The 15,766-nt window shown below is 42.4% G+C and overlaps 1 protein-coding gene across 5 annotated transcripts in view; it reads left to right on the forward strand.

Moving 5' to 3' along the window:
• Positions 1–15,766, forward strand: part of ATP8A1 (ATPase phospholipid transporting 8A1) — a 944,803-nt gene that overhangs the window by 231,735 nt on the left and 697,302 nt on the right. The gene's annotated exons all lie outside the window — the stretch shown is intronic.

Below are 15,766 nucleotides of genomic sequence, written 5' to 3' on the forward strand. Positions count from 1 at the left end.
GTAAAGGGAAAATACCGTGTCAATCCACAGATCACAGTGGGGTCTGTCTGTTTGTCCAAGTCTCCAGAGAATCTGATTCCCACAAGTGATGGCACCCATGTTTTTTTCATGCCGGTGGGTAGCAGAATATTGCAGAACATTCAGTTGTGCAAAGCAATCGGTTTAGACAAGTGGCTACTGGACACTATTCATAACGGGCACATGCTGGCGTTTATCAATAATCCACCACTTATTACTTACCATTTACTCACTTATCCAAACTACTTTGCATTTCCTTGTGTCCGGTCCACTACAAATTCAAACAGCTTCCTATTAGCCTGAATCCTTCCCACAGAATTTTTATCGAATGTCGGCCTCTATTTGCCATCTACCTCATGATTCAAAAGCAGCACGTTTTCAACAGAATACATATGAGTCTGCAGTCCTTGTTTCCACCAGCAGTATCAACTGAAAGACCCCTTTTTATTTCTGCGTTAGGCATTAAGGGCCAGATGTAGCAAACATTTTGCATGGTGCAAACTGCAAAAATCACAGTTTGCGCCATGCAAAATGCCGTTTGCGATGTTCATTCACAATTTGCGAGTCGGTACCGACTCGCAAATTGTGAATGCGACTCGCAAATAGGAAGGGGTGTTCCCTTCCTATTTGCGACTCGCATCGCTATGCTAAATTGCTTTGGAACCGCAAATGCGGTCCCAAAGCAATTCGCAGTTACCACCAGTGCCACACTGGTGGTAACCTATTCACAAAAGGGAAGGGACCCCTTCCCCTTTGTGAATGTTGCCAAAAAGGGTTTTACTCTTAAAAACCGAAACCAAATGGTTTCGTTATTTTTTTTATTTTGCAACTCGTTTTCCTTTAAGGAAAACGGGCTGCAAAATAAAAAAATAAAAAAACTGCTTTATTTAAAAAGCCCGTCACAGACATGGAGGTCTGCTGACTTCAGCAGGCCACCATCCCTGTGAGTGCAGGGACTCGCTATGGGGTCGCAAAATGCGACCCACCTCATTAATATTAATGAGGTGGGTCTTTGCGACCCCATAGCGACTCGCAGTCGGTGTCTGAGACACTGTACTGCATCCGATTTTGCGAATCGGAAATTGCGAGTCGCACCGACTCACAATTTCCGATTCGCAAAATCGGGCTTTGCTACATCTGGCCCTAAGTTTTCAGCTGAACAGAAGGCGTTTTTACAGGAGCATATCAGATGTTTATTGTTTTTGACCTATGAAGTAGGGATAAGCCGTCCTCCAAAGAAGGCATCATAAAGTGGATCTCACATTTATAGTTTTGTGTGATGCTAAAGCCATCTGTCCAACTGCAAATGCATTTTATTTTTTATAAGACAGCGGTCAACAATTGTTGCAATCTATGCAGAAGTTCCAGTAGGAGCGGAGGCCAACGTGGACCAAGCAGTGCTCCAAAATCTGTTCAATTAGTGTTGCCATGACTCCCAAGATGCGATGAAGTGGGATGACTTGCGTTATTTTCTCTAATCGTATGAACATTACTGTTGTTAACCTGTTTATGTGCTGGTACAGATTTAACCTTTGTCATTTTTGTTGTATGTAGTGCATTGTTCTTGTCCTTTCATGATTTGGTTATTAAAAATTGAATAAAGGAATCATTGTTTTGATTTGAGTCCCAGTATGGTCGACATAATGGAAGCTGTTCTATGAGCTCTGTGGCTTGGTAAGGATAACCCCCATCCCACCACAGCGAACATCTCTACTTTTACCCCCATAGCCACACAGCCACACGATGGACTGATGAGGAGCCTATTGTTGCATCAGGACTGTGTGAGGGCCTCTGACCTCAGATCAGGCAGGCACAGTCTGCTACAGTTACTACAAAGAGAAACTGCTCCTCCTTGCCCTTAGTGCTGGTAACTGCTGAGGCGGCCCTTCACGAAAAGGCTGCAGCCAGCAGGATGGATAGTCGAGTGGTTTCGGGTAGGCCAATGAATCTGCCTGTGAATGGAAGATGCATGCAGCTTTGTAGAAAGGGAGTGAGTGAGGAAGGCGAAGAAGAGGTTGTGGCCAACGTGGCCTGGCTGTAGCGACCCTGTGCCCCTCAGCGATAATGCTCTTCGTCAACGCTCTCATCTGAAGAGGAGCTGGGCGCAGTCAACCATGAGACAACACAATAACAATTGTGTAGTGGAAGGGAGTGTGTGCCTCCAAAGCCCAGTACATTGACCCATCCAACATAAATAAGGAGACCTTTAATTGTTTCTGTCGGGTAAGGGCACCGAGGATGTGTGAATTACTGTGCAGATATGTGCTGTGTATAACGTCAATGTTGTAATCTCCTTCACAGCAGGAAGTGCAGCAGCCTCCCCCAAATCGGCCTGTGTGAGTTTTCAAATGCACACAGCAGGAAAAAGCAGCAGTGTGCGAAGTACATTGTTCATGGTTCAGCTAGACCCTGGAAGTGGAAGGGAAAGCCTTAAGAATCTTAGAAAAGAAATGGCAACAGCCACCCTCCACCACTAACCTCACTTGTCTCAGAAATGCTAGATCACTGCACTAAAGACACACCAATTGCGCTTGAACAAGGAGTCCCCCAAGGATCGATCATTGTCCCAAGCCTATTCAGCCTATACATTGAGCCACTTGGAGTCCTCCTTAAGAAGGTAATGACTTTCTATCCTCAGTATACAGATGACATATGTGTATCTAAATGTCGCCTTACCATACAACATTTTGCATCTCGTCATCATCCTAAACTCTGTTCCTGACTGGATGACCTCTCATCACCTTAAAATAAACCCTTCCAAAACTGAATTTCTCCTCATCTCCCCTTATAAATCAACACTTCCACCGTAATTCTGGTTGAACACATTTAACATCTTCAACAGTAAACCCAACATTGTTGACAGTGCCAAATCTCTAGGGTTCATCCTAGACAAAAGGCTCAACCTACATTCTCAGATCAGCACCATGGCCCAATACATGTGCTATCAACTATGTCTTCTGTAGGGAATTTGCTGCTGCTTTCCAGAGCAAGATCTGAAATCTCTTGCTCATACAATGGTGCCCGCCAGAATAGAGTATTGTACATTTCTCGTGACTGGTCTCCTAAAAAACCCATATCACCCTCTCCTGAAGTCGATCCTACTATTGGCAGCATGGTTCATCTACGGGGCCAAAAGGAATGACCACATCACACCCATGGTGGTCACTCTCCGCTGGTTGCCAGTTGAAGCCAGGACTGTTTACAAGACTGCCTGAATCACCCATAAAGTTCTGCAGACATCCGCTCCCTGCCACCTGGCTTACGAGCTATCCGGTGACTCCGGACCAACGCAAAATAGCAGAGCAGTGCTGCTTGCACCATCATCCTTTAAAATCGAATATCTCATGGGACAATCTTTCTCAGCTAGAGCAACCAGAATTTGGAACTCGACAACTTCAAATCTTCACAAAAAAACATCACTAGCAACTTTCAAAACGGACCTAAAGTCCTTCTCCTGCAATGATATTTGGTCATTTTAACCCATCTAGAATTTCCGTGTAACAAAATATTTCTACTGTAAAGTGCTCTAGCACCTTTGAGTAATGTCTGCACTATATAAATATGCATAAATAAATAAATAGGGCAGCTGGCATCACCTGTAGGGACTCTCACACAGGAAGGTCACCCTCACAGGTCCTGTGAAAATGGTTTGAACAGTTACAGCCAGTGAGAATAGTAGCAGACATGACTAATTTTCCCCAGCACCAGACAACTTGTTCAAACCTGACCCTGTAGCCATGGTCCAAATACCCATGGAAAATGTACGATCCACTTAGAGTTTGAGGTTCGTTTTCCAAACCTTCATGAGTTATGGAAACTACTTGTGCTGTTGGGTTGATTCTAGCTCCTCATCTTTGAATGTGGCAAGCCAATGCATCACTGAAGGCCTGAGCTAGCCTGTCTTTGAAGGTACGGCCTACTTCACTACGTGGGTGCACACCAGGGGAGCAGTCTGACTTTGCTTTAGTGACGCCAGAAACTTGCAGCATGGGTTGCGCTCAGCTCCATTTGTGGCTATCTCTGTCTCAGATAGTCTCTGCTCCTGATTAGTAGCCCACTTCTGCACTTGTCCCAAGATCCCATTCCGTGCATGGGGGGCCAGTAAGTGGATACTCTGAGCAAAAACCTCAGTAGGCAGGCACGTGCCAGTTTTCAGGCACACATCAGTTCCCAAACACATCTGTCATACCTTCATCTCTCTACATCCAGTCAATCATTTTTCTCTTGCTGGGAACTTTATCTCGACTCTCTATGTGCACTGCAACAAAGAGTAGGTAACCCTGCCACCAATATTGCCTGTCCACATTCTGGAGGCGCAAAAGTTTACACCTGTTTGACCGGCTTACCTGCATGCCCAATAACAGCAATCAATTTCCTCAGTACCCGAAGACTGTAGGTTTAAATCCATGCTGTCCTCAATTTCCCTGGATTCTCCACCTGAAGGTGAAGGCTGGGGAGACTCTCAAGTTGATGAATCTCCAGATCAGATAATCCCGCAAACTCTGGTGCAGGACTTAGGACGCTGATCTAGTCTGCATTTCTGGCTCTTTTCCAGCTCCTTGTCTCAACTCAATCCCGCCCTCTACCACTAATCCATCAGTGATGGAGGATTCTTCCTGGATCCTTTTCAAATGTCCCCTCCTAAAAACATGGCTTGTCTGAGGAAGTTAACTAGACACTGTTGGAGGATTAGTAATAGTGACCACAAGGACCTGAACCCAACCTGTATGTTTTTCTTGAAAGTAGCAAAATCACCATGTGACTGATACCATAATCATCAACTTAAATCAAAACTGCATAAAAGGATGTGTTTTCCTTGTTAGCACCATTTTTGTGCCCTGTCAGCACATATCTTCATATGGAAATGACTGTGTTCAACAACGTTCACAAAGTCCAACAGGTCAGTGCAACAAATGTCTTACAATCCAAATTACAGTTGCTCAATCATATATGCATTTGAAATATGTAAGTAAGGGTACCAAGTCGATTGCTTTTTTGGCATTTATTTGGCACTAGTAATTCTAGTATTTTGTCTAAATATTTTGTATATGTGTTTCTTTCTGAAAGCCTTAAAAAAAGGCAAACACAAAAGACGTGTTAAAGATCATGAACTGTAAGAACACACAATTTGGAGGGGAGTTGTTTTTGTACAGCGCAGCTGCCATAGACAAAATGGGTTATGGAATCAGTGAAAGAATGAAACATCAGCCTGATTGCCATTGGAGGTTTGACCATTCAACTTCCCTCCTGGTTTAGAATGGGCGGTTGAATGGCAGTTTTCACTCTCCCCTACCACCATAACAAATATTTAAATGACCCCCCACATCATGGGAGAAAACAGTGGAAGCAGCACAATAAAATAATACCCTATGGGAACTTAGTGAACTTAACAAAATTATTTGGACATCTAAATTATTATTATAATATATTATTCTTCATTTTCTCTATTTTAAGCATGATAACAGCAAACAAATTATGACTTCCTTCGATGTACAACATACAGACACAACCTTCTTCCAGAAACAAGAATAGCGATAGCCCTACAATGCACTCTATGTGAATGTGTGATGGAGGCCAGCTCACAGACAGAGGGCACAGCAACAACAAATAAAGATTCATAGGGGTCAAGAATTGATTTTAGATTTTTAGAAGTTTAATCTAGACATCTTTCTCACGTGTATAATATTGCCCGATCAGGAAGTATAAAAATTCCATTAGCCTACAGTGACTCAGTGCCATATGTTACTGACGTGTGCCTACGTCAGACGTGTGCCTACTATTGTTTTGAGACTGCAAATAAGGTGTGCATGGTATGTGATGTGAATGACACTCGCCCAACTCTCCTATTTGTCAACAGCAAAACACTTTTTCAGTTCAGTTTCTCTGTTTGATTCCATCAAAACAATCTTCAGTTGTAAGCGCTATCGAACGACTCATTTCTTTCGCGAGATTTTTGTCAGTGACCGCATAACATTCGCAATAAAACCTCAGTTGCACAGGGAGGCATTTATAAGTCTGAGCGACTGCTTTTGAGCCAGCTGCGTGTAAGGGGCCCACACTTGCTTGATCTATTTGTCTACCAAACAAAGATGCCTCTGATAATGAGAGCATCAAATTATCAATGAACTCACTGAAAACTAAAAAAAAAAAACACTGAAACATAAAGTGGTTTAGGAATAATTTCTTCTTTTATAGCACACCCGGTTACATACGTTTTAAGTGCTGCAAATATATGGTATCACTATTACGCAATTTCATGTTACCAGTTGCAAATGTGCATTTTTCTATATGTCTTTAGTGTTATGTGCGAAACATTTTCTTGAGTCTGTACAGTGACTCTAATTATATCACAATAATAAAATGCCATTGGGCATTATGCATAATAGTTTAAGTGTATTCACCATAATATGTATTTAACAAAACAATATTTTGCTGAACCTCTGCCGTGAACACAGGCCTGGTAATCCCAGGGTTTCTAGTAGACTTGGTATTAAGTTATCATTGTTAAGGTCTGTCATCTGCACTACTGAGGGGCCCGCTAACTACCAAGAAGTGCCAGGGTCGGCCATACAAACACATAAAGGGAAGGCACGGAGAGCCCGATGGAGCCTGCCCACTTACAGCACTACAGGGGATAAATGCAGATGTGCACAGGAGTGAAAGGTCACTCCTCAGCACCTCTGACCTCTACTAAACATTGAGTTTCCACTACCCCCCATATTTTCTTTTCTTCATACCTCTGCATCTCCACTGCCCTGTGGGTAGTAGCACAACTTGCGCTTGTTGAATTGAATGGGCTACATGGAAAGCTGCAAGGTGTAGGGCACTTGCAGCCAAGCATACCCAAAAGAAGCTCAGACAATCCAAATTTATGGGACTCCTTAAATTGAGATGAGAGGCTGCACTACCAGGATCCAAGCCTTTGAAGGTGATCAAGAGGCCACTCATCCCGCTGAACACTCATACCATATCGTTTTACTCCTTGACTGGCACGAGTTATGAAGCGCTAGGCCAAATGCTCGCATCACCTTTCAGAGCAGAGCAATATTCTGTAAAACACATACCTTTTTTCTGGTTATTAAATTTGCAATTGTAAAAGCTTTTGTTATTTCACATGTGCCCATGAAAATACATGGATTTAGGGATGGTTGCGCTCATGACAATTGTGAACTCGTAGATGGAGACATTTATGAGTAGTGTGCCTCCTTAACACTTTAGCAGCCAAAAAGAGAATGCATGGACCGTTGACCCAAAGGGAGTGGGAGTGTCTGTCGGAGACAGCTGTTCCCTAGTGACACGAAGGACTGGTAAAAGAGGAACTGTGCTATTCCATGTGCTGCAGAATAATCCAAAATGACTGCTTTCCTTTGTCTCCAATTGAAGCTCCCAGCTAGGCCTGGATGAAAGTTTAATTACGCAGAATAGTTAGAGTAATTTTGCATCACAAAATATATGCAAAATTACAGAGATTGTAGCATTACCCCACATTATGTAATTTCAGAGAGAAATTGTGAATGTGGGATGTATCCATTCGGGTAATTATTTAATGCAATCGCCATTTCAGTTTTTTCACCTAAGTGGATTTGGGTTAATTTTTGAGTGCAAAACTACAAATATCAACTGGAAGAGGTGTCTTAAACGCAAGCAACACGAAATTACATTTTTTAGTTTAATTTTTACCTGAGTGGACTGTTTGGGTCACTTTTTGAATGTGAGATACCTTTAGTGTAATTTTGCATAATTTCATTTAATTTTGCTTAACTATGCTACACAAAATTATGAGTCATGCCCACCCTTACTTCTGACACCTTAGGTCTTCACCAACTTATTAGGCTTTCTGGGAGGCCATTGGAAATCTCAGATACAATTTTTCCTCAAAGTATACACATTTCTCTTGTATATAGTGCATGTCTGAAGCACAGCAGGCAGCTATGTAGAGTGGATTAAAGGAGACTCCTTCTAGTATTTAATAAAAGTCTGCAACTCATGTGCTCATCCTTTTTTACCAATAGACTCTCCTTAGACGTCTGCCTTCTTTTATACGCAATACGCTCTTGCCATTTTGGGTGATCATAGGATGCTCTCTTCTTACTCACTGCCTCGAAGAACTGTGGGGCAGCCAACCTTTTTTATGTTGCAGTTCTTTATTAATTTTCCAAACACCACTGTTCTTACGTATCCGTATGAACATATGGTGCAGCCATCCTTCCGGAGAGTTATTTATTTTTATATTTTGCTGCCACAACTTCTTTTCTGCATTCATTGGCATGGTCTGCACTAAGCCAAACATTTAGGGGTTGTGAACTCTACCTTTTAGATGTTTAATGAGTGTTCAAAACCTAGCATTAAAAGAGGTCTACTTGGCAATTTTCACCTCACATATGGTAAACCTGTTACTGTCCATAAGTGGTATACACATAATGCAGGATAGTTGCACTTAAACATCCCTACATTGATGTACCGTAGTGTTGTATGTACCCCTGTAAGCAGGACGCAGCCTGGACTCCACAATTCAAACAGGTAGCTTCTTTACTTGCAAGTCAGGATAGAGTCAAGTTAGGTTCAGTTGCATGTTACAAGGATGTATCTAGAGGGTACCCACTCTGACCATAGTACTTTACTGCCTAGTCTCTGGTCCAAACTGACACACAAATCCACCCAGCACGTGAAGTGACACAGCAATCGTCAGCATCATACACGTGGTGGCAGGGACACATAACACGCAGGGAAAGCAAGACACAACAACCCTTGGACTAACCTTGTACATCTGCAACATTCCACAAAACAAACACTGAATGGGAGACTCCGAATGATATCAGCATGACCAAACGTGCATCAAGCAAGCTGCATCTCCACCTAGGACCTTCGATATCGGTGTATTTTAACCTTCACTCAGTCCTTAAACACCTTGTGGATATGCAAAAGTTATCTTTTAACCCTCACTCATCCTGTAACTGAAAATCTTTTGAATAATACAGTGGGGGTGTCTTTCAACCTCTCTCTGGAAATATACAAATTGGTGTCTTTCAAAAATCACACAAAAAATACACAATGAGTGTCTTTCAACCCTTACTCATCCCAAAGCAGGGCATCTCGGTGGATCTCTTTCTACTGTCACTCATCCCTTAACAACAGGACATGTTATAAATGTAGCTAAGGGGCACTTTCAACACTAACTCATCCCGTGACAACAGGTGATCTTATAAATTATATGTAAACCTGCACCATTTCCAATATAGTGTTGGCCCAGATAGTATAACAGCACCTACCCATGCGCCCCACCACTGGTAAAATTGACACACAGGGCACCCAAATATTCTCCTCACCACATCAACAGTGCAACGCTGCTTTGCACATCCAGTAAAAAATCAATAATAACTCTGTTACAATTCACTCCTTACTACTGCAACATGCTTCAGAACATTAAATAAAGCATCTCTGCTGCACTGTTGTAGATTCTCCTTCCAGCACTTTCCCACTTTGGTGCCTTCCCTGCACCTTCTTTACTTTTTGTGCTCCCAACAACACTTCTCAGTGGTTTATTCCCAGGGCTGCCGGTTCTTTCTACGCATATTAGATATGTTCAGTCTTTTCTGTCTCTCCTGTGACCGCTACAGAGGCTGCCTGATTATAAAGACACAGGTGGGATATATCATTCTCATTTCTTCTTCTTTTAACTTCTTTCACATGAGTTACTTGTTCAGTCTTGACACCAGGGTTTGTTCAGTTTTGTGGCCAGTGTTGTAAGATCCATTGTACACCGTAACTAGTCTGGTTGCCTCCGAACAACAAGCAGCCTCTTTATTTGTACACTAGGATAGGCTCAGGAAGCATCAGGTTCAGTTGCTGATTACAAGTAAACAGCTACATGATACCCCACCAGGAGCACGGTACTTCACTGCTCAGCCTCACCTGCACCACTCCAAGGGTCTCCGCACCGCTCGATGCGTTCTATGCACTATCGTACAGGGGAAAGTAGGACGTAACGCTTATGTAATTTTCCACAACCAGTTGATTTTCACTTAAAAAATAGGTGGTAGCTCTTTCTTCTTAACCAGAACTTACTACTTGTTTTAAGCCTGCAAATGTGATGTATCAGGTAAATGTTTCTTCTAGCTTTCTGTAGCAAAATGCACCATCTGTTCCTCTACTTACTGCCTTTCTTCCATCCTTAACAACGCATAAAATAAGCACCTAAAATAACGCTGACCCTTTCGATTTGCCAGTGCTTGTTTAACTATGCATCATGTCGTTGGAATAGGTATACTTAAGTTGCAAGTTTCTCATTTCAGTTATCAGAGCTAACCTGATATGGCAACACAACAGTTGTTCTTCCTAATTCTAATCAAATGTCCTAAATCGATAGGCTACTACGCAGATTCAAATATTTTCCATGTTTTCCTCTTAGGCGTTCAAAATTCAGTTAGGTGCTGTGTTGTAGCTAGGCACGAGATGCTAGCTGCGTTCCTGGGTTCTCGATTGAGAGTTCAGGTGTGGAGACGTGCGAGAGCCTGGTGACAGTTGAGGGAGGAACGGAGGCGGAAAGCGATCTCCCAAAACGACGTGTTGTGTTCTTGTTTACTTCAGGCAGAATATTTACCAGAATTAAAGTATTGATGAAACCTACAATGTGCTAACTTGATATGGCAACACAACACTTGTTCTTCCTAATTCTAATCAAACGATAGGCTACTACTCTGATTCAGGTATTTTACATGTTTTCTTTCTAGGCATTCAAAATTCAGTTAGGTTCTTATTTAGAGTTTGGTGGATTAATGACGGAGTATCCTGTCAAAGTGAAGGTTCCCCCGCCTGAGTTACAGACGAGCAGACCTTAAAAATGTCAGCAATGGAGACTGCTCCATCGCTGTCGGTGACCTTCTCCTCTATTGGCCCAACGGAGTAAAGGCCATTGGAATTGTGGCCATACAACCTCCCACCCGATTTAGAACGGGCAGTTAAATGGCTGGTTTTCACTCTCCCCTACTGCCATGAAAAATATGGCAGTAAGGGACTGTAAAAAATGTTTAAATGACCCCTTACATCATGGTAGAAAACAGAGGAGGCAGTGAAATAAACTAACACCCCATAAGAACTAATGTTAAATTAACTAAATTATTTTGAGACCTAAATTATAATATATTATTTTTCTTGCTAAAGTGTATATGTAATTATTTTATTAATTTAATATTTAATTATAAGCTTTATCAAAAAATATAAACTAGTATTAAATTGTAAAATTAATTCAAAACATTTAACAGAATTGACTGCATATTAAATAAAAATTAAAATTTTAGCGAGGCTTGCAATTTTTAAAATGATGGTTTAAATATGATTAATTTTTGAGTGAAAAGTGCAGTCAGATTTTAATTAATTAGTTTTTGGTTAAACATATTTGAAATTCACATTTATATTTTACATTAAAATGTTTTTAATAATTTTCTTTAAAGAATTACAAACGTCAATAATTTTCCCTGTTTTTTGCCATTTGCGATCTCTCATTCAGTGACAGAAATCTTAATATACATGTAAAGTAACACTTGTAAATCCTGTTGGAAAAGGCCTCACCCTCTGATTTGAGGATGGGATGACATGTAAATCTGAATTTGGAAATATTAATGGCAAAAAATGTAATGTTACACTTAGGTGTAGAAGTAAATATAGACACTAGTAAATATACATGTTTATTTATTTTGTGAATAGGCTCGATGGACTTTGCCACACCTGCATAAACTATGCTGCAGGCCTACAGAGATCAATGAGGGACATCAGAAAGCAAATGCCCAGGGGAGACGCAGACTGAACCCAGTATGGCAGATATGGTCACACAAGAAGGCCTTATCATTCCCAGCATAGCAGGGGGTTTCGATGGGGGGGCGGGAGGGGCGAGGAATACCCCAGGGCATGTAAGCCTGCCAAACGGCCACAGGACCAGCCTGCCCAGCAGAAAGAAAGGGAAACACTCCTGATGGTACAAAAGCACCCTGCCTCCAACATGGAAAACATAGGACAGCATACTGCATGTGATACAAGTGGGATGGAGGCAGAATCTATTATAGAAAGAGATCTAACTGAAAGAATCAGTTGGCCACATGATTTCAGCTTGCACAGCCCTGCGAAAGTAACAGAACAATCTAGCAGCGTGGCAGGAAACAAACACATGCACCACAGACCAATAAGACATAAGGATGCACAGCAAAAGAGAGCAGTGATGCTAGCTTTGAGCAAAAATGCAATCCCTTTCACAGAGGTCGTAAAGCAATGGGAGAGTAGCATGTCACAGTCCCAAAACGCCAAACCTAAACAAAAGGGTTTGGGGCGGGCTAGAAGAGCAGGCAAGAAGGTAGAACCGAACCCCCAGCAGTGACTTGGAAATACCCAATCCCAAGCGTAACCACCAGGGGAAAACCAGCGAGCAACCTACTAGCTCCAGTCCCAACAGAGATTGTGCAGAGACCTCAAGAGAAAGCCATTCATTTCTACACTGGTATTACATGATGAATTGGACATTGGACCAATCTTGGCCACAGTAGCTAACACAGGGACAAAACGAAGTACCATTCAAATCCCAAAGAAAACAAGCATTGGCAAAGCCAATGGGTCCGGCTTTAATTTGAATGAAAGTGTGTTTTCATTATTAGGCAATTTTGAATGTAAGTGTGTGGATTACTGAGTGGGTGAATGTGCCATGAGTCAAAGGGAGAGTGAATGGGTTTTGTGGTTGGATGTTTGGACAAATGGTTGATGAAGTACAAATATGAATGTGTAACTGCTGAATATAGAACCGTCTAAACTAATAATAACTAAGGCAACACTATTGTGATAGATCTTCATTAGGTAAAACCAATGAAAGTATCAAACTCTGATAAATACTCTTTTCCTTTTAAGTTAGTAGCGTTCAGCTTCACATGAGGAGTGCCAACACATGCGCCCATGTATTCACAGTATTCAAAGCTGCATAGTCATCACCACTCACAACAAGGTCCACTCCTGTACGGTTAAGGAGTGGACAATTATGGTTGGCCATGTATAAAACACTGATCAGCACAGTAAGTCCTCGAACGTAAAAACAATCTCTGCAGTCTGTTTTTGATACGTGGTGCATCTGCATGTTAATTTGCAAGCCTATACCTTAGCAAGTTGCCCAGAATAGGTATCTGGCTATTCTTCATAAATCTGATTCTCGCACCTTCACAAAGGCAGTGTGTGGAGTTAGTATTTTACAGTGCAGTGGTGAGGCACATTTGGGAGGAATACAGCAACTTTCCACCAGAAAAAGTGCAAGTTCCAATGATGATTCCTTGTCAAACAATCCATGTCACCAAATTTACACTTAGCTTTGTTTTAAAGTGATTTATTTATTTGCACATTTGCCAAATAATCATGTTTACCTTAAATTTACTTCAATCATACTTCAAGGTCAAAGGCACATTTCTCCACTTCCATGTGAACGCTAGGAAAAAAGGAAATTGGCTGAATGCACAACTCTAACACATGGTCACACCCTAAATAGTATTGTGTGAAGAACATATTTTAGAGTCTTCTACTACCCCTAAAACTAAATGTCTTTTTCACACTGAGCATAAGGTTGGTTTGATTTTAGTGTGGCACTGCTGTGTATAACACATTTCTTAGAAATGCATTTACAGGTTCGGTGTCCTTCTAACAGAGCCACCGTTGAGTAAAAAAAAAAAAGATGGCTGTTCCCCTGGTGATGTTGCCTGCTAAAATATTAAACTGCAAAGGGGGGGCGTTGAGGCCTTTTATTCATGATGTTCCAGGGCCTGACCTACTATGGATCCCAGGCAGCTGTGCCAAGTTCCCCCTCAGGACTTGACTCTCAGTAGTAGTTCGGGTCAAGCAGTCCAAGGCTTCTCGGGGGAGGTAGATGCGGGGAGTGGATGAACGCAGGCTCACAACTCAAAACACACATAGCAGCAATAAATGATTGATTAGTCAAATCCTCACTTTTCTGATCAAGAAAGTATTTATCTGTGACTGCTAAGTAAAATATGCCGTCCAGAAACAATACACACAGTACCCTGATGTCAGGGCTCTAGTGTTTCATAGTTTGATTCCTGATTCCCACTCCCCTCAGGTTATTCCCTATTCGCTATTGTTGATATTCAGGTTAAGCCCCACTAGAAGATCAAGTCTTGGGAGTTCCACTCCGAGTCCCTATTAAAGTCAAGAGTGTGACAGAGCTGAAGCACTATCTGGCAAGCCGGTTCTTCCGGGGCCGACTAGCCCAAAATCAGTCTTACCTGTACTAACAGGATCTGAGCAATCAGAGGTTCCGAGGGCACCCCCTTCGCGGGAGCTGGAGCTGCAACACCTGCCTCCTGTAAGTGTTACACACATGGCCAAGGTAGGCTGTGGTCGGCTGCCCTCTAATTTCGCACACTGGGTCCTGCAGTGGCCAGTAGTTTCTTGATGCTCCTCCTGCCGGGTTAGTTCTTCGATTCCTCCCACAGGTAGGTAGGTGCAGCAATCCTGGGGCTGGTCCTCAGTCATGGCTAAGGTACGCTAGGGTAACCACGGTGGCCTCTCTCCACTGATGACTATCTCAACAAGGTCTCACTTCTTGCTTCATCCCACTGACACCCCTCTGGCATACGGGATGACCATCTTTCAACTGTACATGGCTCTGAGCCAATAACTACAACTGTTATCTTCACGGTGGGCCCACCTGCCACATGGGGTCGATGGGCGTACCACTGCACAGGGCTACTGCCCACTTAGCACAGAAATAGTTACTGGTTCAGTGCAGCAACAGCCTATTTCTGGAATATGAGGGTTGCCGACTTTCCTTAACACATAGACAACGACCTGATCGGTGCAGCTGACGTCTCTTCACACCTTGCTACAGGGATCCAGTTGCCAGGGTTCCACACTTTACCTTGCTCCCTCCAGTGCTCCCCTCTTCCTCACAGGGCACCCAATTCTTGTCAAGCAGACAGACACTGGTACTTCATGCTCTAGGGTAGGTGGTCTTGGATTCCCTAGATGATGTCCCCTCACCAGCTGGGAGACTGACTAGCTTTGGCCCCAATCCTGCTCACAGGCAGAAGTCTTGTAGAGCTTCTCCTCCTCACACAGCCCGCCTGACTGCTTGACATTTGACATTTTTTGGGGCCTCAAGTTATCCTTCTTATAGTCCATTTCAGGACACCAAATGTGACTTTACGAGTCTTTGAAGTTTATATTGGGGGTCTGCTGTCCAGTTTTCTGCCCTCTCTTCTTCCAGAAAGCAATCTCACTCCCCATCTGATAGCCCCACAACACAGGCCTTGAGAGTAACTAGAAGAATACACCTGGATGTCAAGCACAGTGATACGTGTATCAAAAGGTTACCCCAGGGTCTCAGCCCTACTCTTTATGATTCTCTTATCAGCCCCATCTTCTTCCTTTCTATTAGGATGTAAACATTATACCAGTAATATGTGTGCTCATTGTGATGTAGGTAGTCAGTATAAATAATAAATTCACAACTATATTTATACATTATAAGTGGAACACAATTATAATACACACTTTGTATACATAGACAATGTATAACAGGCTAGTTTGTAACTATCGCCTATTTTGCCATTGAGGGGTTTGTTAACATGTTAAACCACAAGTTTGAAAGCTGAGTGGTTTATAAATGTCAGCCGAACCCAGAGATGGCAATAAAGGTCTATGATACATGGGTAACTAATTATATATTTTTTAGATTACATGATTTAGTAATTTAATATAACTTATA

The sequence above is a fragment of the Pleurodeles waltl genome, chromosome 1_2, assembly GCF_031143425.1.
Source record: "Pleurodeles waltl isolate 20211129_DDA chromosome 1_2, aPleWal1.hap1.20221129, whole genome shotgun sequence".
In the NCBI taxonomy this organism is placed as follows: Eukaryota; Metazoa; Chordata; class Amphibia; order Caudata; family Salamandridae; genus Pleurodeles; species Pleurodeles waltl.